General features: G+C 42.8%; 1 protein-coding gene across 1 annotated transcript in view; it reads left to right on the forward strand.

The window, feature by feature from the left end:
- Nucleotides 1-3282: 3282 nt before the first annotated feature.
- BASP1 (brain abundant membrane attached signal protein 1) overlaps nt 3283-24260 on the forward strand; it is a 73163-nt gene continuing 52185 nt past the window's right edge. The window contains exon 1 of the mRNA XM_081825926.1: nt 3283-3306. The gene's annotated coding sequence lies outside the window, so the exon portion shown is untranslated. The remainder of the gene's footprint in view (nt 3307-24260) is intronic.

Below are 24260 nucleotides of genomic sequence, written 5' to 3' on the forward strand. Positions count from 1 at the left end.
TCCATGCCTAAACACATAGAGGTCAAATGTCATGTCTGCAAATTATTTTCCAATAGTTCAGCTCTATCTATCTATCTATCTATCTATCTAACATACTGCAAAATATTCACAGTTGTAGTGAATCCACAGATTTCCATTTATTATTGATTCAACTCTTCTTGATATTTAAAATTTTTATGACAAAAAGTAGGGGGGAAATTACTACCAGATCCTACTCCAGACTAAATAAATCAGGTTGTCTTGGAGACAGGACCTAAGCTATGGCATTTTTAAAAAGCGTTCCAGAAGAGCTTTTGAAAAAAATGTAAAAAGACCATTTTATTGGATTCTGGATTCTGTTGGTCAGGAATTCAGAAAGGGCAAAGGGAGGATGACTTGTCTCTGTTCCACAATGTTTGGGGCCTCAAATGGGTATCCTGGAGCCTGGGGGCTGGGGTCATCTGGATGCATCTTCACACACATGCCTGGCAGTTGAGCCTGGCTATTGGCTGGAACTTCATGTGGTCCCTCCATGTGGCTTCAGCATGTGGTTCCTCTACATGGCCTCCAGGTGATTTTCATGTGAAGTCAGCATTTTACCAACTTGAACAATCATAAGAGTTATCTTAGGCATTTATTAAAATTCAGATTCCCTGGCCCTTTACCTGGGTCTGAGATGAGGAATCTCCATATTTATGTTAAAAGCCATCCAAGTGGTCCTCATGGAATGGTAAGTTTGGAGAGTGTTAACCTAGGGCCTCAGCCCCGTTGTTCTTTCGAGCCCCAGATCTGTCCAGACACCAAGTACCAGACACCATAGACAAGGGGAAATGTCATATTTTTTGCTTTATTTCTGAAACTTTGTCCCAGTTCCTCTCTTTGATTTCTTGATTATCTTGCTGCCTCCAGCTTTGTCTTTCTCTTGGCTGTGATTATGGTTCTCCCAGGGCTATGTGGTTTTGTTGTTTTAGTTGAAACACTTGTCTAAGCCCTTGGAACTTCCTTCCTCAAGATGTGATTATGTGAGAATAGAAACTGGATACCTTTGAGATAAACTGGGGAAGAGAAAAATGAGCCTAGGTCATACCAGGTCCTGAGTGAAGCTGAGGAGTTTCACTTTATGTCAATATGCAATGGTAGTCCAGAGAGTTTCTTGTTCACGAGTGCAAAAGGATCAGGGGTGTACATTATGAAAGCTATCAGAAGCAGTGAGAACCTGGAGTCAAGAACAGGTTAGGGCCTAGGAGAAAAGTTGTAGAGGCATTTACCAAGATGGTGGTAATCTCAGCGTTAAGGAGAAGATGGATCTAGGACAACTTATTTTCAAATCCCTTAGAGACCATCATCACATTCTTGGGCATCAGTGTTGGTTGATAAAATGGAATAAACATTCTGTCTTTTATGAAGAAAGATGATACTGCTGACTTACAAACTACACTCTAAATTGATTCTAAGCCAGTCATAATGTATATGAAGTGGTCACGTGAGGTCATAGTCCTCTATTTGTCTCATCTCCCTCTTGACCAACAGGACTACAGCTGAGCTAAGCTTTGTATCTGTGGACCTTTATCTTAGTCATGTGATTTTCCAGCCAACTGAGCCTGCTACCATAATCTAAAACTGAGGAAGAGCTTCTATAACCAAACCAGAAGCAGAGAAATGGATTGTCTTCTGAGGAGATTTCCATTGGTATCTATCAAGTTTTTATTCAGATATCCTGGTAGTTTTGTTGTTTTTTTTCTTGTGTGTTGTTTTGTTTTTGGTTTTTTTTTTGGTAAAATTCTGCCTAAATTTAATGAAGGTATAGTTCCTACTGGTTATTTAGGAATAAGGAGTAACTTCTACATGAATTTAGGATGGGTCATCAAATTATAGCCCATAACTGAATGGGGCGCAATGCCTGTTTTTATAAGCAAAGTTTCACTGGGACATAGCCACACTCATTCTTACATAGTGTCTATGGATGCAGAGTACAGTAGCTGCAACAGAGACTGTATGGCCTGGCAAGCCTACAGTATTCACTATCTTGTCTTTTACAAAAGTTTCCTGACCCCCGATCTAGGAGAACAACTTTTCTCATTACCCGGTGGTACACTCTGTGCATGATCTTGGAGGAAGGACAGTGAGAAGAATGCTTTATCCATTCTCTTTTAAGTCAGGAAAGTCTAGTTGGGAAAAACAAATTCAAATTCCCTTTTGTGTGTATATTCCTTGAAGTTATTTTACTTTCCTTTTTTTTTTTTTGAGGGAACTGTTAGTAGATTTACATTTGGCAGAACTATAGTCAGGTCTCATCTGTGATTTGTGGTATAGCAGTTAAACTCATGGGCTCTGGAACCAGACTGCCCAAGTTCACATCTCAATAACTCCACCTACTCCCTGTACAACCTTCCACAAGTCATTTGACTATTCTGTGCTTTGACCTCAGCCATAATACTAGAACATGTGTCTAATGTTATTAGGAGGATTGAACTAGTTAATGCATGGGATGACGAGGACAGTTGCTGCCTACAGTCACCACTGTGTAAACATTAGCTCTTATTAGTATCGATCTGATACAGGATCACCTACAGCCAACATTCCTTGATGAGATCATCAGCATTCTTCTTGCAAATGATGACTTAGGATACCAACATGTTCTCCATTTCAGGGCTCTCTGAAATGTTTTCCTAAGATCTCCAGGTGCAGTCCCTGGACCAACAGAATCAGCATCCCCTAGAAATTTGTTTTAAATGTAAATTCTCAGGCCCCATTCAAGATTTACTGAATCAGAGGTTCTGGGAATGGGAGACTAGCCAATGGTGTACTGGTGAAGGCGTAATGTCTGCCTCTCGGGCAGAAAAAAAAACACCCCACAGTTTGCCAATTCTTGTGGTTTAAATTCGCCCACTATGACTGATTTCAAGCTACCAATGTGATGTTATTGAACATGCAGTTGGGAAGAGATACACACGATTGGCTCTTTTGAGCCCAGGGGAGGAACGTGCTCCAGCACACTGCTGGCCTGGAGAGCTGTGTTTTAAACAAGCTTTCCAGATGATTCTGGTGCATGCTGGAATCTGAGAGTCATTGCTCTGACTGATCCCCAAAGAGCTTAGTCATCCAGAGTTCTGGAGAGGAAGCATGGCAGAGTGCCTGGGCTCTGCTAGTAGAATATCTGGGCACAAATCTCATTCTGCCACTTCCTGACCTTAGGCAAATGCCTGGCATATACTTAAGCACAAGCGCACATTCGTTATTGTTATTACTTTGGCTGCATTCCTGCTGCAGTCCACTGACTCCTTCTTCAACACTTCGAGGACTTTTGCCGCCCCCCAAATCCCCAGGGTAAGCCAGCGATGATCTGTTGTAGGTAGGTTGGTACGATTTTCCTGAGGACTTTGTCATATTATCTGTTGTGCCTCAGTGATTATATGAAGAGGAAAATGGTTGGTGTTACCCCATTTTACATGACAATCAAAAATAGCCAACATGAGCATTGTGATTTGCAGAGTCTTGTCGTAATGCTAGGTTGGGGTCCAGAATGTACGCAGTCTGGAAGTTCATTTTTGTCTTTCAACAACTGAAACTACTCAGATGAGGAGTCTAACAAACCCTTCCTGACAATTCTGATTTCCACCACCATCGAATAGCTGGGCTCCTGTGTGTAAGAGATGGTAGGGAGCAGAGAGGCTAGCTGGGTAAACTTGAGGTGTCCTTAACTTCTTTGAGTCTCTCCCTTAGCCACCATGCTCACCTCCACTGTTCTGATCTCACAAGTGTCTGTGCTAGTCTTCCCTCCCGTTCCTCCTTCCTTGTTGATTACCAACCCAACAGCCACCTCCGCTTCCTCCTTGTGAACACAGCCCCCATTTTGTTCAGGGAATGTTGGCTCCTCATGCATGACGAACTCTGATTCCAGCACTGTCCAACAGAACTTTCTATGGGTATGGAAATGTTCATACTCATTATGGAGACCACTAGCTTTGTGTGGCTTGTGTAGCTAAACAAATGAATTTCTAATTTTGAACCACTTTGATTGAACTCTAGATCGCTTCATGTGGCTAGTGGCTACCATGTTAGATAGCACAAAGGGTCTAGCCCATGCTAATCCAGTCCTCTTACCAGGCATTGCCACACTCACCATGTGGCCCAGTCCTGACCTACAGGCTCGAGTATAAAGGGATGAGGGTGTTCAGGAAAGACTTTTCTTCCTGCTAAAGGAGAGAGAGGTACTAGGAAGCTCATGTCCTTTTCATGCCCTGCCCTGTCCCCCTCCCCCACTTTCCTTCCTTTTCTGCCTGTTGTTCTGGGCAGCGTGAAGCTTGGTGCCTTGGGAAACCTCTTTTGACAAAGGAGAGGATGATATTAATGAAGAAAGATGATTGATTAGAACTAACCTGTATCTAGTGCTTATTACAAGCCAGCCCCTGGCTAAGCAGTTTATATATACTAACTAACAATGCTAACAACAAACCTGGAAGGGAGGTGCTCTCGTTTTCTCCAATTTTACAAAGGTGCGAACTGAGGCTGGGAGAAGTAAAGTAACTTGCTGGAAATCCCACCACCAAGAAGCGCCCAATCTGGGATTTGAACTAAGGGAAACTGAGGGCAGAGGCTGTGCCCCTCATCACCGCACCACACTGCCTTACTAGAACCAAGAGCATTGCAGACAAGCTGCATAGCTCCAGTAAGATGAACACACATCCTTATGCTTAAAGCCCCCTGAGGTTGGGTGTCCAGTGACTTACAGTCTCATATATCCTAAATGATGGCATATCTTTGAGTGGGTCTCCACCCAGAGTACTGGGCGGTGCTAGCCCATTGAGTCACTCCCCTACCAAGGGCTGAGTCACAGAAGACATGGATTAGGAAACCAGCACCATCTAAGGCTTGGGGGCACCGATGTTGAAATATCTAGATAGACACCCCACGGGGCTCTCCATCCGCACCTCAGCCCAGAGCTGCCAGCAAAGCTCAGCCTTTCAGGTTCTGCTCTTTTTCTCTGATTCTGATCAATAAAGTTTGTCCCAAGGTATCATGGAACTGAGAAGCTCCAAGAAATAGGTAGATTTGAAAAACATCTATAAGAGGCTGCAGTGCACATGCTTCAAGTTTCACCTCCTATTATTCATAATGTTCTCATCATGGAGTCAATGTCTGGGTTTCCCTGTCTTGCAAACCCCCTCTTGTGACTAAGAATTCAGGCGGACGTGAGGTTGTATCACTGATAAGTAGGTGTTTGTCTTTCCAGGCTGACGGAAACTTGGAAATATGTGAATGTTTAATTTACCCAGCCAGAAGTAAATATAGGTTTAAGAGAATAATGCTGAAAATCTCTTGTCCGTGTCAGCATGTGACACGCTGAGTTGGGGACAGAGGAGGCTCCCATCCACAGGTGTTGTGAGAAATCCCCTTCTGTCCCCATAGCTGTCCTTCCTTCCTCGCTGCCGGGTGGCCCTCTCTCTCTCTCCCTCACCTCCTCCATGGCCCCTCTCCCTCCCCAACCCTGCTACTTCCTTTTTACTACACCTAGAATTAAGCAGGGCCGGGTCTGCCATGGCAGAATGAAGGGGGTGATCCAGGAGGAGGGAAGAACAAGTCTAAGGGGCCAAGAATCCCTGGGCCTCCCCCTCATCACAATCTTCATCTAGCCCTTCACTCATCCAGCAAAGAATTATGGAGCTCCTACTAGTTCTAAACGCCAGAGATCCAATGATGGAAAAGCTCTCCCCAGGAGAGAGAAAGGAAACCTCCTCTGTAGGATCCCTCTGGGGTTTTATTTCTTCATCTTATTTTAGGATTTGGTGAATCCAAAGACCTAACATTCTTTTTATATCAAACTTGTGAGTTAACAGGTTAGGTATTGTCGCCCCATTTCACAGGTGGGAGCATGAAGACTGAGGTCTTCTCATCGGATGTGGGTGAGTGGCAGAGCCAAGCCTCAAACCCACATCTTCTGACTCACATATATTCTCCTGACACTGCACACTGGGTCTGGCCTGTGCAGAGCCACCCACTGCAGCATTCACACTGCTCTGAAGCCGACCCCTGAAAGTTCTTTGACCAGGATCCCCTCATTGCAGGCAGAGGAGGGGCCGTTGCCTACATGAGCCTGCTGGTTAGTCTTTGAAGTAAAAAAATCTCGAGATCAAAGGAAATATTTTGTTGAATTCAGTCATTTGTCCTTGATCTGCTGGAAACCTTAATTTAATTAGCAATATAAACTTTGTAAAGACTTCACTTTGCCAGCTTGGTTTAACATATATCGTTTCTTTTATGTCTAAATGACTTGGAACAAATAAGGAAAAAAAATATGTAAAATATCTCGCAAAAGACCTGAGCTGTGCTGTACGTCTATCTCATGAATTTTTTCCCACAGTACTGACCCAGATTTGTATGCTTTTCATGCTCCAATGAGTAATAAGTTAGGGTGAGAAATCTTTTGGAGGAAATTATCTAGTTGTGGTCCAGAGAGGCAAAATTCCCAGATTCCTTGATGTTTAGAATCACAGCATTTTAGAAAGAGGGTACTAACATTACATACCCCACAAGTCAGGAGCTTGATATATGTTTAAAGAAGTCAATCTTCACCAGAACCTGTGACAGGCATTTCTCTCTCGAGGTTACCGAAGAAATCAACAGACATTCCCATGGTCCCCCAGCTTGGAAGGAGCTAAGGTTGGAATCCACACTGGCAGAGGCTGAGCCCTACTGTGTGCTCATAGGCCACGTGGTTCGTGAGTCACTAAAGAGCCGCCTTCGGACCTTCACAAGTCATCTGGCCCACTTCCTCCCCCATGTTAGAACTGAAGTAAGTGGGGTCCTGAAACTTAACGTACTTGGCCATCCCGGATGGAGTACAGACAGAACTCAGGTCACTAACTCTCTGGAGGGCGTTCTTTTCCCTTGCCCTTTTGCAAAGGTCAGGAGTGGGAAAAGTTGTCGAGGTGGATGAAGGCCACCTCTGGGGTCCTTGAGGAAAATCTTCCATTCCAGAATGCTTGATTGTTGGCAAGGGGTCCCCCCAGGGCATTAAAGCCTCAAGACAATGGGTCTCCTCATTTCTGTTGTGTATGGTGTGTGTGTAATGGATCTGCTCTCGTCTGTGAGACAGCATTCATTGTAGACACATATCTCTGCCTTAAGCATTTTGTTTCTGGGAGTAATACCTGTGGATGTGGAGATGCCTCTGGCCAAGATTTCAGGCCGTGGTCTATTTTATGCCAAACCTATTGTTTGCTGTCCCATAGACATTGTTGGTATTTTAAGGCAGTCATTTGAGTTCATCAAATCCCACAATGGGAGGTTTCAAATGACTCTGGTGATAAATAACATGGTTCGACCTTGAGCTAGATTTGGTACCCACTGCTCATATTTTCCTTCCCCTTTCACCTGCTAACAGAAAGCGGAAGAGCTTGGCAAGTGACGGTGTGGCTGCTAATACTGATATGTGTTCTATTTTTTTCTTAATAAGGCATGTTCTTTCAAAAAAAAAGGAAAGAGAGAAAGAGGGGAAAGGAGAAAGAGGGAGGGATGGAGGGAGGCATGGAGGGAGGGAAAGAAAGAAGGAGGGAAGGAAGGAAGGGAGTTGGGAGGAGGAGGGAAGGAAGTTGGGGGTAGAGGGAAGGAAGGAGGGGGGAGGGAAGGAATAGAGAGAGGAAGAGAGAGAGGAGAGGAGGGAGGAAGGGAGGGAGGAGGGAAGGAGGGAAATCACAAGCTACTGCTGACAAAGTTTTAACAGACAGGCCTATGTCTCTTCCTTACTCAAGAGTGGTGAACAGTTCTGACTCCCTCTAGAATAGTCTCCATTGACTCACACTAAAATGATCTCCCAGGAACTCTGTTTCAGCAGCCTGAAACTAAATTTGCATGACTCTGCTGGAGTTTTCAGAAATCCAGGGCTATTTGTACCACTCCTGCTCCCTGTCCCCCACCCCCACCCCACCATTGCTTTCGCTGGGAAATTTCTTAGGCTTCTTACTGGAATTTGCTCTATGTGGTTAAATCCCCAACAAGTAAACTGTGAGCTTGGCATAAATGGTCAGTTTTGTTTCAGAGTCACATTCAGAAGAATAAGTGAAAAGGAGATAAATTCCTTTTTAGGGAGGTTCCTAATTCCTATAACCGAATGATATCCCTGAGATGTAATTGAAATTCAGAATCTGAGGAGAGTTTGCAACAACAGATTGTATGTAATTTGTGCTGAGAACTATATCAATCTGGGTTCCAATGTAAGAGGGAAGATGGAGGAAGTGGGGGACGGGCTCCAAATTTTGTGCCACATTTAATGCATTTTTTTTCTTTATTTTTTTACTTTTTGGAATGTGTCTACCGAATATAGTGGCCAAAACAAGCCGCTATTTGCTGAAGCTGGGTGATGGGTACATAGGACTTCATTGATCTTTCCTCCATGCTGTTGGGCATGTTCAACACTTTCCTTAATAAAAGAGAAAAGGAAGAGGAAACAGTGGTTGAGCAATTATCATGGCTGTAGTTCGGGGCTGTTCTCAGCTTGCAAGAGTCATCCAGCTGAGCTAAACAGAGGAAGAAAAGCATTTAGTTCAAACTCAGTTTCTAAGGAGTCTTTTTTTTTTTTTTTTTGGTTTTCCTGGAACCTTAAAAACACACTCAAAAACCGTTTCACCATGGTCTGGCCTGACAGGGATCAGAGACAGCAGGAGTACAGGACGGTTGAGAAAGCCTATGACATTCAGTTAGTGGCTGGTTGAGATTGTTTCCGAGTAGAATTATGACCGGAAGATGAGAAAAATAGCCTGTACCCCGGGATCCAGAGATCGGTCACGTGGCTGCCGCGTATTTTTTACTTTACCTGGGGGCCAGGACACAGTGCTTCAATTTTAGGTTCTTAATTATTATAATTACTACAAGGCTTGTTCTTTGGAGTCCCTGTCCCACCCCTTCCAGACAAGCAGAAGGTACAGCCATGCTTAGACCCGACTGTTCTCTGTTTCGGATTTTCCAGTGGGAAAAAGGAATGTACACCAGGCCGATTATTTCACCTTCCCTCCGTCACGCTAGGGTAAGCCTCCTAGACCAGCTAATTCTTCCCCTGCGAGGACTGGCAACGCCCAGCCATCAGCTGGGTGAAAGGGAGCTCCTTCCTCGTCCACCATCTCTGGGACTCCAAAGGTTGCTCTTCTGCCCGGGGGTGTCAACCAGCTGACCGCAGGCCCAGCGCTCCAGGCAACAGCCCCCCACCCGGCAGCTCGGAGGACCGAAGCAGCCCCGACGCTGGTGGGTCCCGGAGGCTGGCAAGTCCCATTCTGCCGGCCACTCTGTCGTCTGCAGGGATCACCCACATTCTGGCCCCTCCGGTAATCCGTTATTTTTCTTAGACTCCTGCACCATCCTGCTCCGTGGGTCTTTCCCTGGGAGTCCTGACTCCTCTCCCGTTCCCATGCCAACGCTTTCCCCTGGGCTGTGTGGGGTCCTTGTTCCATGCTGGATAATCCCTTCTGTGTCCTCAGGGGTCTTCAAAGGATACTAACCCTAACTGATATACGGCTTTCTCCAGATTAGTCTGGTTTTCCACTTTTCCACGTGTCCTCAACTGGGTTGGGGATTCAGCGTTATGCCGTTGCTCCACGGTCACCTGCCATCCATCACTCTTCTTTTTGGACAATAGCCCCCCTCTGTTGGGTCCTTGACGTTTTGTGATTCCTCTCCCTTTCCACCTTGCTGTCTCCTGGGTGATCTCCTGGTGACAGCTACCTCCCACCTCTCCAATTCCATTAAGGTGGGAGTGGACGCATGTGAATGAGAGTGCGTGTGTGTGTTTACCTATATAGTGTCAAGAATCAATGACTGAGATTCTAGTTTTGGCTTTGTACTCACTAGTTTGTGTGACTTAGGACATGTTATTGACTTCTACAAGATCCAGGTAAAGTATTTCCTATAGCATTGGGCGATCGTGAGGAGGAAATGAGCAGATCCATAGAAAGAGATTGGCACATTTCTGGCATAACTCAGTAATTGGTAACTGTAATTGGATGTGACCTGCTTGCTTTTGTTCCCAAATCCCACCATCATCTGAGGAAACTTGACTGTTCTTTGGAACTACACAACCTGTTCCCCACCAGAGACTCCTGACTGCTTTAACGTCCCCTGCATGTCTGCCCCACTTTCTGTGACAACCTTCTATTCTACACGCTCTCCCTGTGCTCTTTGTCTTTGTCTTTCTGGATCACTAGCTGGAGCTCCTCAGCCTTGGCTGGGGGGCTTATTTTCACTGCAAACTACAAGGGCTGTGATGTGTATGTCATTCATCTTGTATGAAGGTCAAATTAATTCTATGGTTGTATTTTCACAATTTCTCCATTATAAGAATCATTACAAGGTTAAACCACTGCCTATTGCTGACCACAGGTCAGATAGCATGTGAAGAATCTCGTCATCTACCTTTAACCTGGAGATTGGGTCTTAGGCCAGTAATAGTTTTGATCTCAGGGATGAGTTGTCTAGGACATTGGCTTGGCAGGGAAGTGAAATGGCACTTTTCACATAATTCCTCAGTAGCTGGGACACCAGGAAGCCAAGAAGTGGTCGTCATCATTTGACTTGAGTGTATGAGCTCCAATGAGGAATAGGAAAGATGTCTGAGCCTTGGGGCAAACTCAGCTATGTTTCTGTGCTTCCATGATTTGCTTTGATTTCCCTTCTTCTTTGGTACTTTCGGAAATTCCAGTCTGTTTCAACCCTGCTGAGGTGCAGTAAGGATAAGGCATTTTCTCCTAGTGTGGGCCAGACCTTTAAGATGGTGCTCCTCTTTGGGAGGCAGGATGGCAATGGCAGAGGGAAGCAGACCTGGGGCTCACTAAGGCATTTGGAATGAGCTTGTCACAACAATCAGCAAGCTAAGGACCTGCTTGTCCTAGAAAAGTGTGGAGCCAGGGAGCATGGGGAGGCTTAGCTTGGCTTGTGCTTGATTTTTTTCCATCATTCTGAGAGGTGGAGAGCCTCTTTCCTCTTTCTCAGAATGGAATGGGGAGGAAAGGGGAAGAAATTCTTGTGGATACTGGGAAATTAGAATATGACAATGTACTTGTATCATTTGGTTTGAGGTTTTATGAGTTCCCAGGGACAGTTCTATCCAAAATATAGAAAAGGTCCCCAAAAGACAACTTTTGAACAACGACAATTTTGGAGGATCTCTTCACTCTTCTCTTACAGGTGGATAATTAAAATATAATTGTGTGATATTTAAAGGAGGCTATTCAAGGAGCTGGGAGATCTATCTCCCAAACCCTGCTTATCACTAAACAGCTGTGTGATTTAGAACAAGATGATTAACCTGGCTCTATATTTCCTAACGTTTAACGTAACTGTTGTCATTAAATCTTTTCCTTAAAGTATTATGAAGAATAGGGAACATTTACATCAAATACTTAGAGCAACTCGAGGGAGCAAAATACTTTAAAAATGCCACCTGGACTATGAAGTTTTTAGCTATTTGCAGAGCCATACAGAATATACCAGGAAAAAAAAGACACATCCCCAGAAATCACTAAGAGCTGTGCATTTAGAGATCAATAAAAATAATGTCTTATATTTTAAAAATTGGTATATTGGAGTCGGACAGACAGGAAAAAAGGGAGAGAGAGAAAAGAAGCAATTCCTTAGAGCCTTATGCTTAGTTATCTCTTCATTGCCACTCCCAGAATTCCATCTATGGTTTCTGATTTGGGTCATAAATAATTACATAATTTCCTGGGGATGCAGTAACAGAGCACCACAGAACAGGGGGCTTAAAACAACAGAAATGTATTTTCTCACAATTCTGGATGCTGGAAATCTGAGGTCAGGGTCACAAATCTGAACAGGGCTCTGTGGGGGAATCTGGTCCATCTTTCTTTCTGTTGGCAACCGATGGCAATCCTGGAGTTCCTTGGGTTTCAGAGGAGTCACCCCAGTCGAGGCCTCTGTCACACAGGACTTCTCTCTGTGTGTCCGGGGGTTGAAATCACCTCTTCTTAATGACAGCACAGTCATATTAGATTGGGGCCCACCCTAACAACCTCATTTTCACTAGATTACCTCTGCAAAGACCCTTTCAAATACGGGTACATTCATGTGTAGAGGCTTGGGGGGAGTGGGGAATGCAATTCAACCTGCAACACTGACCAAGTTAAAAAAAAAATCTTTATTTTCCCCCAGTGACCCAGGCATTGGCAACTTCTCTGTGTGGGGAAGGCCTCTTACTGGCGGCCTCGGAGTGCAGGCAGGGAGCTCAGGCACCGTGGTGGGGTCTGAATGGTGCGGTAATGCCCTTGCTCTTGGTTCACAATCTCATGCGGGTTCAGGCTTCCGGAACACCCATATATTGACCTTAGTATAGGGCCAATTCTGGATGCCCAGAGTCAGCTACTTTTTACTTCTGCTGCCAGAAAATGAATTTTTTTTTCCTTCAGCACAAGTGACAATAGGGGCCTCTCATTTTGTGAAAACAATTCACTCTGGACAATGTTAATCCAACGACCTGAGTTTACCCAAGTGGATTGAAGGGTTGCGTTCATTCCTGTGCTTTGACTGCAATGCCCCCTAGTGGAAACTTCTATGCTATACAAGGTTCTAAGAATGTATTTTAATGAACTCGTTGTTTTCTAAAGTGGGCCCATATTTTGTTTTTTGGGTTTTTTTCCCCCAACTAAAGATTGCTGCGATACATGACCAAATTGTGTATAGATATAATCGTCTGATTGTTCACATGAAATTATCTACACATTCCCCTCTTTCTTGTCTTAAGAAGGAGGGGCAAGGGGAGGAGAGAGAGGTAATAAAAGAGGCACGGAAGGAAGTCACCCTGAGGGCTTTTGAACTGTGGTTGGTAACATGGTATATATGTATCTAGAAAATGAAAATGCTGAAAATACAACTATAGTGAAGCTTTAAAAACAGATTATTGTGACTAAAAATTTTTAAAAGCAGGATAGGAGTATGGATTCCCTCAGTGCGAGTCTGACAACTATTTTCTGTGACAAGAGGTTGGGGAGGAAACAGTCGGTCCCCAGATAAAGGCCACCTTCTTACCGCTTTGCATAAAGATGTCCTGCCTGTGACTTTAATCCCAGTTAATTCAGCTAAGACCAGGATGTCCCACTGCCCTGCGTGTTCTTTCTCATTCTGGTCCATAACCAGGGTAGAGACCAAGGCCCTGGCCTCACTTCCTTGCTCTGTAGCTTCCAGGAGACCTCAGGGTGGCCAAGTCAGGGGATACCATTAAGGACCGTCATGCAGGAGACACAGATCTGGAGAGTTCTCAAGGCTTCTCCGAAGTAATTGTAAAGCTATTGCCAAGATTCCCGGATTTTTAGATCTTACAAACAAGCCACAAAGTAAGAAAAGATTGCTCATGGCGAAAGAAGTTTCCAGGTAGTGGCATGAAAACTACATTCCTTAAAAATTAAACAACCATCTCCATCTTTCTTTTCATAAAAGAAAAAACAACTGAATACAAAAGACAAGACATAATTTTAGAAGGACATATCTTCTCAGGAAAAATGAGTTTTATACATGTGTGTACAATAAGTATATGAGCATGTGCATGCACACACAGTTCCTTCCTTTTCTTTCATTTTCCTGTGGAACAGGGAAAAGCTTGTCCTGACCTGGCAGTTATGTGTGGACTGGCATTTGGGGACAGTGTGAGTACTTTCCCCCTGAAAGCTGAAGTCCTCGTGTATTTGCACCTCCACTCTTCTTTCTTTGGAATTAGGACGCAGGACCCATTGTTGTGTAAGGAGAGACTAACTCCGAGGGAAAGCCTGTCCTCTAGGGTTCCAGAATTTGCTCCCTGCTGGCCTTGGCTTGCTGTGGGGGGCATGTGAGCATGTCAGACCTCAGAGAGTCTTGGGGACCACAGGACCTAAACACACTGCCTGGTTAATCCTCTCAGTTCCGTGCAGAACCATGCATGAATCATTGCAGACAGATGGGAATGTGCTCACGTTCAGCCCCTCAGAGGAAGGATTCCAAAACATCCGGGGACATTGCATTCCAATGCTCAGGAATGCTCACTCTCAAAAAGGAAATGCACAGACCTTTAGAGTCAGCAATTTAGAGCCAGAACAGGCCTAAAATCATATAATTGAATTTCCTCAGATTACAAAGTCACCAAGTCACCTGAAAGAGGCAAAGGACATGCAGAGATTCACTACAGTTTTCTTTGGAGAGGATGACCCTACCCGTATGCTCCACTCAGCCCAACACTGTAGCCTTGAACATAGACACACCTCTCAAACGGTGGGTGGGCTGGGCTGGGGTCTTCTGACACATAATGTCACACCTGAGATATTCCCGACCCTCTGAGATTCACCCGTAAGCTGCAAAACCCCTGCGAGCTGAAGAAAAGCCAACATCAGAGACCTTTCTTGAGAGCCTCCCTTCCTTCCGCTGGGCCAGGAGCTATTATTTTATCTTTCAGGCCTTGTCTTGTCCATGTTCAAACTTTTTATCCCTTCTTTAAAGGGCTTATTTTACAAATATTTAATTGTTTGATTTTTTTTTTCCAATTTAGTTCCTTTTTCACATATGTTATTCCAAAGGGGTTACAACAACCTAATGCCCAATGGACCCTGAACATTTACACAATTTATGCATTCTCCTACTTTGTGCATTTTTAAAAAGATTTTATTTATTTATTTGAGAGAGAGAGAGTGCATTCGCACACAAGTGTGTGGGGAGGGGCAGAGGGAGAGGGAGACAAGCAGACTCCCCGTTGATCAGGGCGCCCGACTCAGGGATGGATCCCAGGACCCTGAGAACATGACCTGAGCCGAAGGCAGACGCTTAACCAGTTGAGCCACCCAGGCGCCCCATATTTTGTGCATTTTGAGAGCCTACACACCACACACTCCTCATATTTTTATTTGCTGTGTATCTTTCAGTTTGCCTTGTTTTGTCTTCCTAACCTTTGAATTACTTCTATATTTCAACCATTTCACTTAATTGGTTGGTTTTTGATGGTGTCTCTGTAGTGAGCTGAATAACGGCCCCCCTAAAAGATATGTCCACATCGTAACATATGAATGTTCCCTTCTTTGGGAAAGGGGATGTTGTAGATGTATATTAAGTGATGGATTTTGAGATGGGGAGCTCATCTTGAATTAGTCCAGTGAGTTCTCAATTCAGTGACAAGGGTCCTTCTAAAAGACACACACAGGAGAGATGCCAGAAAAAGGGATAGCTACCAAACTGGAAGAGGCAAGGAATGGACTCTTGCCTAGAGTTTCCAGAGAATACAGCCTTACTGATGGCTTGGTTTGGAACCTCTGGCCCCTGAACTGGGAAAGAAGAAATAATTTATTGTTTTAAGCCGCCAGATTTGTGGTCATCTGTTAAGGGAGCCACCAATAGTCTAAGAATTTGCTTGACACATTTCCTATATGGTGCTAGGCAGCTATTACTCCCAACATTTAATGTGTAATTTCCCAGCTGTCAATGTCTTACTCCCCCCTCTTAGGTCACGGATCCCAATCACTTTGTGTATTCTACTCATTGCGTTTTATTGTCAATTTATGGGCTGTGTCTAGAATTGAAAGCTTCTCTTTCTCTACTAGTCAACAGAAAATAAATGAGTTTATTTCTAACGCACACATTTTGGAGCAAAGGCTTGGAAAACTTACAGAATTGAATGGTCTGCCATCTCAAAAGAAAAGAGGAATCATGTGAAGGTGTTTTAGAGTAAATACACTACACTCTACTAGCAGTCAGTGTGTGGTTTGGAGCTAGGCTCCTGGAGCTGGAATCCAGCTTTAGCGATTAATTGTGGGCAAGTTATATATCTCCTCTGGGTCTCAATCTCCTCATCTGTGAAACGGGTCTAATAGTTGTACCCATTTTTGATGAGCATGAAGTGAGGTAAAATGTGTAAAGTTCTTAGAACAACACCAGGAACATTTTCAGCACCTTGCAAGTGCTATTGTTCATGTGTTTATGCTTTAAACATCTAATTTGTGTGAAAGCACCTTAAAAATAGGGAGATACCAAGTAGAGAGGTTATTAAGTTATTAATAACCTTAAATTATTCCCTTGGGGTAAGAGCATTAAGAAAGTGCTCGTAGGTACATAATAACCCTGTGCGACCCTGAAATAGGGTTTTGAGCAGAATTATATATACTCATGTAGGACCGAACAAGGGACAATATATTCGTAAAGCTAGCATTAGTTACTGTGTCATATGCTGTTGATGGTTGTATTTAGCAGGCAGTGTAATGACAAATGCCCTCTCGTATGAAACCAGCCACTCTGTCTCTTTTCTTGATCCTTTGTAGTGTCTCTCAAGTTTATTCCATCATTTCGGTTCAAGGGCTAGGAGATTAATCTCAGTTAGCTCACTACGGCTTTGTGCCTATGTGATCATAAATATTCATGGAATCCCTTCCCATATGACTAAGTCTTTTCCCTCTGGCAAAATTTTGAGCACAGCATCCTGCAGTTCTGAAACAGCAGTGGGCTCAGAGCCCTTTTGAAACTGCACACAATCAGTGGGGAAAAAATTAATGTGCCATATAAATAATATGCAAATACTATTATGCTAACCGTATGTATGTGATAAAATACAACCATAGAAAATTTGAAAAGATGAGTTTAGGGGCACCTGGGTGGCTCAGTCGGTTAAGTGCCCAACTCTTAATTTCAGCTCTGGTCATGGTCTCAGGGTCGTGAGATCAAGCCCCAGGTTGGGCTCTGCCAGTCTGCTTGAGATTCTTTCTCCCTCTCTCTTTGTCCCTCCCCCAGCTCACACGTGCATGCTCTCTCTTTCAAATAAATAAATAAATCTTTTTTTTTAAATATGAGTTTAAGCTGAAATAGAAAGTATTTTTATTTAATTAATTAATTTATTTGAGAGAGCGTGCGTGTGTGAATGAGGGGAGGGGCAGAGGGAGAGAATCTTCAAGCAGACTCCCAGCTGAGCTCGATGCCAGGACCCATGAGATCATGACCTGAGCCAAAATCAAGAGTTGGATGCTTAACCAACTGAGCCACCCAGGTGCCCAACACTGAGGGTCTCACTCAGCCTGTATGTCAGGTGGTCAATGAGAATGTGAGTTTATCCCAAAGTGATGTGGGTGACAGAGGGGGCTCTTCCCATTTCTTTGCTGCTTGTTTATTGTCAAACTTATTGTTTAAGGAGCTTACTTAAGATTCTCTCTCACCCTCTCCGTCTGCTCTGCTCCCCCACCCCACCCCTGCTCATGTATGTGTGTGCGCGTGTGCTCTCTCTCTCTAAAAAATAAAAATAAAAAAAGATCCGTGTCAATTTCCATATTTAATATTGACTAAAGAGAAGACCTGATGTGTTCATCTTGCCTCCCATTTTGTGCTCCTTCAGGGTGGATGTGCATCTCTTGGGGGACTATTCTCTACAGATAAAGTCCAGATATTTTAGCTGGGCTTCCTAGACCTCCAGAGCCTGGTCTCCATTGGCCTTTCCTGGTCCAATGGTTGGATGGCTCCTACAGGACCTAAACTGAATGTATGCAGTTAGGCCTCAGTCTAAACAGACTGTTCACTATCCCCTCCAGCACACTTAGTTTTTGCCTCTAATGAGTCTTTGGACTGCCCTCCTCAAGTTCGAGTAGACAATTCTACTTTTCCAAGAAACTGTAGGACAGACCTCACCTCTCCACAAAGTCTTCCCTGATGATATCAAGGCTTAGTGAGCACTCCTGTCTCTGACTCTGGGAATAGTCTTTTGGCAGTTAGACAAATTGCCTTGTTGAGGTATCTTCTATTATTGACTTCAACTATTATTGAAACTTTTATTATTATTATTTTAGTTTTACATGCTTGTGTCTATCTCCCCAACTGGATTGGTAATTCCTTGATGATGAGTCTGTGTTGTATCATTCTTTTTTTTTTTTTAATTAAAAAAGTAACATATGCACAAAATTTAAAACATTATCAGTACAAACAGGCTCATTATGAAAAATACCATTCTCTTACTTATTCCTTCCCATCTTTCTTTTTGCCTTCTTTACAAACATTCCTTTTCAATTCTTAGTTGGTTCTCCTGCAATTTTCTCCAAATTTTACTGCTTATTCTCTAGTTCTTGGGTTGCCACTTCTAGACATTATCTAGCGAATTTCTGCTCTGGGATATGATAGGGTGTTCTGATAGTCTTCTCCTGTCTTTCCCTCCCCCTTTTCATCCTTGCATTTTCCTAATATGTCACAATTTGTTGTTTAATTATTAGTTAGCATTTACATTATTATGGCCATATGAATATGGTTTACTACTGAACCAACTAGAGTAGATGAGTTCATTTCTTTTTTCTTTTTTAAAGATTTTATTTATTTATTTGACACAGAGAGAGAAAGAGGGCTAGAGAGACAAGTAGAGGAGAGGGAGAAGCAGACTCCCTGCTGAGCAAGGAACCCGATGCAGGGCTCGATCCCAGGACCCTGAGATCATGACCTGAGCTGAAGGCAGATGCTTAACCGACTGAGCCACCCAGGTGCCCCAGATGAGTTCATTTCTTTTTACAAACTTATTTTTCCTGAAGTTGCCACATTTTCTCATTTGTTTTGTTGTCTCTGAAACTAAATTTGTTTTTTTTAAAGATTTATTAATCCATTTAGGAGAGAGAGAGAGAGATCATAAGCAGGAGGGAGAGAGAATCTCAAGAAGACTGTACTCAGTGTGGAGCTGGATATAGGGCTCGATCCCAGGATTCCAAGATCACAACCCAAGCCAAAACCAAGAGTTGGATACTCAACTGACTACACCAGCCATGTGCCCCTGAAACTATATTTGTTTTATTTCCAAATGTTTCAAAGCACTACCACTTGTCTGTCAGTATTATCTTCCGAATTCTCAAACGCATCATGTAATCTTCCCATTCAGGTTTTGCTGGGAGACCTTCCTCCCATAGATTTTGTTCACTTGCTCTAATCTGGCTGAGTCAGCTGATGTCTGAATCCACAGCACTATTGTTATCCTGTGACTTCCCTTTGACACTGTCCTGTGCTGGACACCCTTCTTTTTTGGATTCCATGTCCCACTCTTCCTTAGTTTTAATCTTCATTCTGATGGGGGTCCTTTAAAGTCTGAAAATGTCTGTTCTACCCTTACTTTTGGTGGATAGATTGGCTGAGTATAAAATCATAGATTGAGAATAATTTTCCTTTAGAAATTTTGAAGTTTTATATTCTTACTTCCAGCATTTTCATTCTGATTTCTGATTCCATTTGTTGGTTTCCTCTCTGGAAGGTTCTAGCATCTTCTCTTTATCTCTGGGGTTCTGATATTTCAAGATGGTATGTTTGTTGTGATCTTTTCATTCATTGTGCTAGGCATTCATTGTGCTCTTTTAATTTGAGACCTGTGATTCTCAGTTCTGGGGAAAATGTTCTATAATGTCATTGATAATTTCTTCCTTTCTGATATCTTTCTGGAATTTCAGAAAAGTTGGACCTCTTGTTTTGAACCTTTATCTTTCCTTACTTTTCCTATTTTTTATTTCTTGATATTTTTGTTTTGCTTTCTAGGATTTGTTCCATGTTATATTCTAAACCTCTGTTGAAATTTTGTCTTGGTTATTATATTTTTAATTCCCAAGAAATCTCTCTTGCTTTCTGATACTTGTTTTGTATCTATCTTCCTGTTCTTATTTTATGACTAAACTCTCTTCCCTGATAGCTCTGAGGGTACACAGAGCACACACACATCCATTCCTGCATCACCTCTATGTCCTCTAGAGTTCTTCCTTCCAGTCTCCAAATCATGTTGCAAGTTTTCTTAAATACCTGATGATTCTTGATTGTCCTTTTATAATTAAGACCAAAATACTTGAAAGTGATTTGCAAGTTGTGTGTGTATAGACAGAACTGTGGACAAGTGGGCTTCAAAATAGGTGCCAAACTAAAATTTTGGCTGGGGGGCCCACTGACCTTTTCATTAGGGGCCCAGTTCCCCAGAGAAGCCTCTGATCTCTTGTTTGGGGGCAGGATTTTCCTGGCTGTGGCCTTCTGGCCTCCGGTTCTTGGAGGTAGGCTGGGTAATCTACATCAGTAAGCTGGCTTTCAGTGAATTCCACTATTTTCAGGTCTGTGCTTCACACTGTGTACTTATCAGTAACAACTAGACTGGCACCTCTTGAGATCAGTTTCTTTAGGGCACATTTCCAGTCAAGGGTGGGGACCAGGGAGTATGGAGGTGGTTGTCTCTATTGAATGATTGGTAGGAAATTTGAGGCTGCATTGATCTACATAGAAATGTTCAATTAATCTCTTGCACTGCCCTCAACTTCAGCTATCTCCCACCTCCAAGTGTTGGGCCTTTGAAAGTTCTGTAGGGAAAAATGGCTTTTAAACCTTCCCATGAAAGAATTACAGTTTAAACCATTTTCTTTGTTATTAAAGGGGCCAATCACCAAAGTATTGTTGTGAATTGTCTGATGGGGTGGAATTTGTGATACTTGATCTGGGTTGAAAGAATCAGTGGAAACTGCAGGGCAGGATCTACATCACTCAGGAAATTGGCTGTTAACTAGCAACTATCCAAAACTGTTTTAAGAACACTAAGTTGTTGGGGTACCTGGGTGGCTCAGTCAGTGAAGCGTCTGCCTTCAGCTCAGGTCATGATCTCAGGCTCCTGGATCGAGTCCCACATCGGGCTCCCTGCTTGGTGGGGAGTCGGCTTCTCTTTCCCCCCTCCTTCTCCCCCTGCTTGAGCTTTCTCTGTCTCTCTCAAATAAATAAAATCTTAAAAAAAAAAACAACCCACTAAGTTGTCACCATTATGAAAGGAAATTTGTATTCTTTGGAACATTAGAATGTATTCTTACAGAAATATTAAGGGGATAAAAAATAATTCTATTTGGCACTAAATAACTGACCCAGACATGTAGGGGAGTGTGCCCTTTCCTTTTCTTGATGCCAGGAACTCACTATCAGAAGTGAAGAGCACAAAGTTATTTAATGGAATTGAATTCAAAAATTAGAATATTTTAGATTAAGTAATTTCCTTCATTGGTTGTATTTAGTAGTCAAAGAAATGTGTACCTTTGGAATAATAGAGGCTGCAAAGACAGAACAGGGGTGTCAGGGAAATTACCACTAATTGTTCAATAAATATTCTTGAGCATGTGTGTCCCATGGATGGCACTTAATCATCCGTACATTTCATCCCTCTCCATGTAGAAGATATCTTAGCTTCTTTATTGGACTCTAAATCTCATCTTAAGCTTCTCAATGATGCCGACATCTTATAGTACAAATTAGATGAAGTCTACATGTGTTTTATCATGAATATGGCAGGTAAAGTGAATGAATGAGAATAATGGTTGATGATATTAATAACTTAGTATTTTCTATTGCTTAATACATACCATACATGGGACTAAGTATTTCACAAGTATTACTTCACTTATTCTGTGACTGACATAGGTATTGTCAGTCAAGTTATGCCACAGTGAAAAAGAGCCCCAGATCTCAGGGGCCTATGACAACACACACTTATTTCCCACCCACACAGCATGGCCATCATGAGGCTGCATAATTAGGGATCCAAAAGGTGTAGCAGCATCTGGGTGAAAACAGGTAGTCTCAGGTGAAGGGGGAGGAGACATGGTGAGCCAGGAGCTGGTTCTTAAAACCTTTGGTCAGAAGTGACACATGTCCATTCTCCCTTCAATTCAGTGGCCAAAGCAAGTCACATGGGCACTCCTAACCTTAACGAGTCAGGCTGATTTTATTCTATTTCATGGAGGGGCATCTCAAATCTTGCAGCTAGTCTGATATCAGTGGTGGGGAAGTACAGTCCTTTCCCAGGGAGGGCAGCAAATATTTTGAATAATACCATCTACCATAGATAAAACATAACCAGCAAAACCAAGCAAAAACACAGTATCAAGGTCCTAATTATGCAGAAATGTTAGAATCAAGCCCCTCTGTATCCCACTTTTCTTTTTTTAAATTTTTGTTTATTTATTTGAGAGAGAGAGGGAGAGCTTGCAAGCACGAGCTGGGATTGGGGGGCAGAGGGAGAAGGAGAAGCAGTCTCCCCGCTGAGCAGGGAGCCTGATGCGGGGCTCGATCCTAGACCCTGGGATCATGGCCTGAGCTGAAGGCAGAGGCTTAACCGACTGACCCACCCAGGCGCCCCTATCCCACTTTTCTTAAAGAAAAATAACTAATTTTCATTTGTATGGTATTATTCCAAGGTATAGTTGGAAAAGAAAAATAAAATGGTAAGATATTACTGTGAGGAATAACACCAAGAGATTTCCTTACATAAAGGCCAATCTAATGTTAATTGTACAAATAAAACTCAGGGTCTAAAATTTAGATTTCAGACAACTTACGTGGTCTCGAAGAGGATCTTATTTTACTTTGGGGATTCTCTAGTGTTTTACATTTATTGTGTGACTCAAACTTGCCAAATATGAGAAATAGTGGAGAGGCAGTAAGTGTTATTGTTTTAAGGGGAAATAATTTTAAGAGGAAATAATTTCACATCACCAGAAGTATATCTTAAAACTCTCGGGGACTTAGCCAGTCTGTGCATTTTATTTCCTTTCTCATGCTTGCATCGAGTCTTGTCTGTCACAAGAAAAGTAAGTACATACACATCCCAATGCTATCATTTGTTTTTTAGTTTATTCGAATGTTCATTAAAAAGTTACCACTTCTCTGGTTTTTGTCTTTATTATGCACTAAAAATTTGCCAATTAGGTGACACTGTGTTTTCTTGAACGAGCCTGCCACCTTGTGGTGATTAGGAAAATCTGACTTGGCAAAATTAGCTCTCAGATATTCGAAATCATCTGCTGCCCTCCCTGAAAACTCCTTTCAATAAGTAGTTTTGAGCCCCTAACCCTGTTCTAGGTACTGAGCTTACAACAGCAGATGAATTGGACAAGAATCCCTCCCCTCCCGGAGCTTGTGTGTTATAGTACAAGGACTTGTGTATGTAAGTTAAAACCTTTGTAACTTGTAAACCTAATGTCCTACCTACACATGTGCTCATCTTCCCTGTATGTTATCTGTGAGCGATACATCCCTGCTGCTGTAAAGGCTAGCTCTTCCCCTTTCTATTCTCTGGGTCCAAGCACCGCTTGTTTTCTCAAGGGCTCGGGGACTTTGCATCTGTTATGACCCCCTCTTTCTCCAACATTCTCAAAGGCTGCCTCCCCCTTGTTGTGTCCTTAAGTATACACACATGCTCAATGGCTTCCAATTAAAAAAGTCTCTCCTTAATCCCAAATTCTCTGGCTAAAGCTATGTTTCTCTGCTTCCCATCACAACAAAGCGTCTCAAAAGTTTTGTTTTTATCTCTTGTGCCCACAAGAAGCTTGTCTGCCTTGTTTATTGCTGAATTCCCAGCACTCAGGAATCATTTATCTAGTAGGTGCTTGATAAATATGTTGAATCTGCCTATGCATTCCTATGGCAATAATGGCAATGCCCACCCTGCCCTAGTCTAGGGGTAATCTGGGATTTGTAACACAGAAGCAGAAAGGGCATTATGTTGGCGAGAATCCTGCTTAGCACATGGAAAGGTTCTTTAACCTGATGGCTCCCCAATTTGCAAAATAAGGATTGTACTATCTTGGAAGTGACAGTTACCTGACAGCCTTAGGGTGAGATCTGATTGGTAGTGGTATCTGAGTGCAGTACTATAAATAATGTTTTGGCTGTAGGAAAAATTCCGTGATTAATTGATATTGATTTATTAGTGATGTCCACCCTGCATGTGGGAGGCAACATTGGCTGTAGATTCTTGGGCAACTTGGTTCCTTCCAGCTCTAAATGTGAAGAGTGATTTAAAAAGATGGAATCTTGGGGGTACCTGGGTGGTTCAGTTAGTTGAGCCTCCAACTCTTGATTTTGGCTCAGGGCTTGATCTCAGGGTCGTGGGATCCAGCCCTGCGTCGGGCTCTGCGCTGGACGTGGAGCCTGCTTGAGATTCTCTCTCTCCCTTGGCCCCTCCCTCTCCCTCTCTTCCTCTAATAATAAAAAATAAAAGTAAATTAAAAAAAAAAAAAGAACCTCAGCACATTGCTGCATTTTAGATTTAAACTAGACTAAAACCTTTGAATAGTTCTCAACATTTAATTACAGAGTAAGAATTAAACTCAGACTCAAAATTACAAACTGCAATCTCTAGGAGTGAATCTAAGATAAACGGATATGGATTTGCATCTATTTTATTTAACTGGAGTTCATCTGCTATCCCGTATCATGAAGGAAAAGTTTTTTATTGTATAATATTTAAAAACATTACTTTCAAAAAAATGTACTGCACTAAGTCTGACATTTATTATGCTTAATATTTT

Source organism: Leptonychotes weddellii, chromosome 7, assembly GCF_054177405.1.
Source record: "Leptonychotes weddellii isolate Sample4059 chromosome 7, ASM5417740v2, whole genome shotgun sequence".
NCBI lineage: Eukaryota > Metazoa > Chordata > Mammalia > Carnivora > Phocidae > Leptonychotes > Leptonychotes weddellii.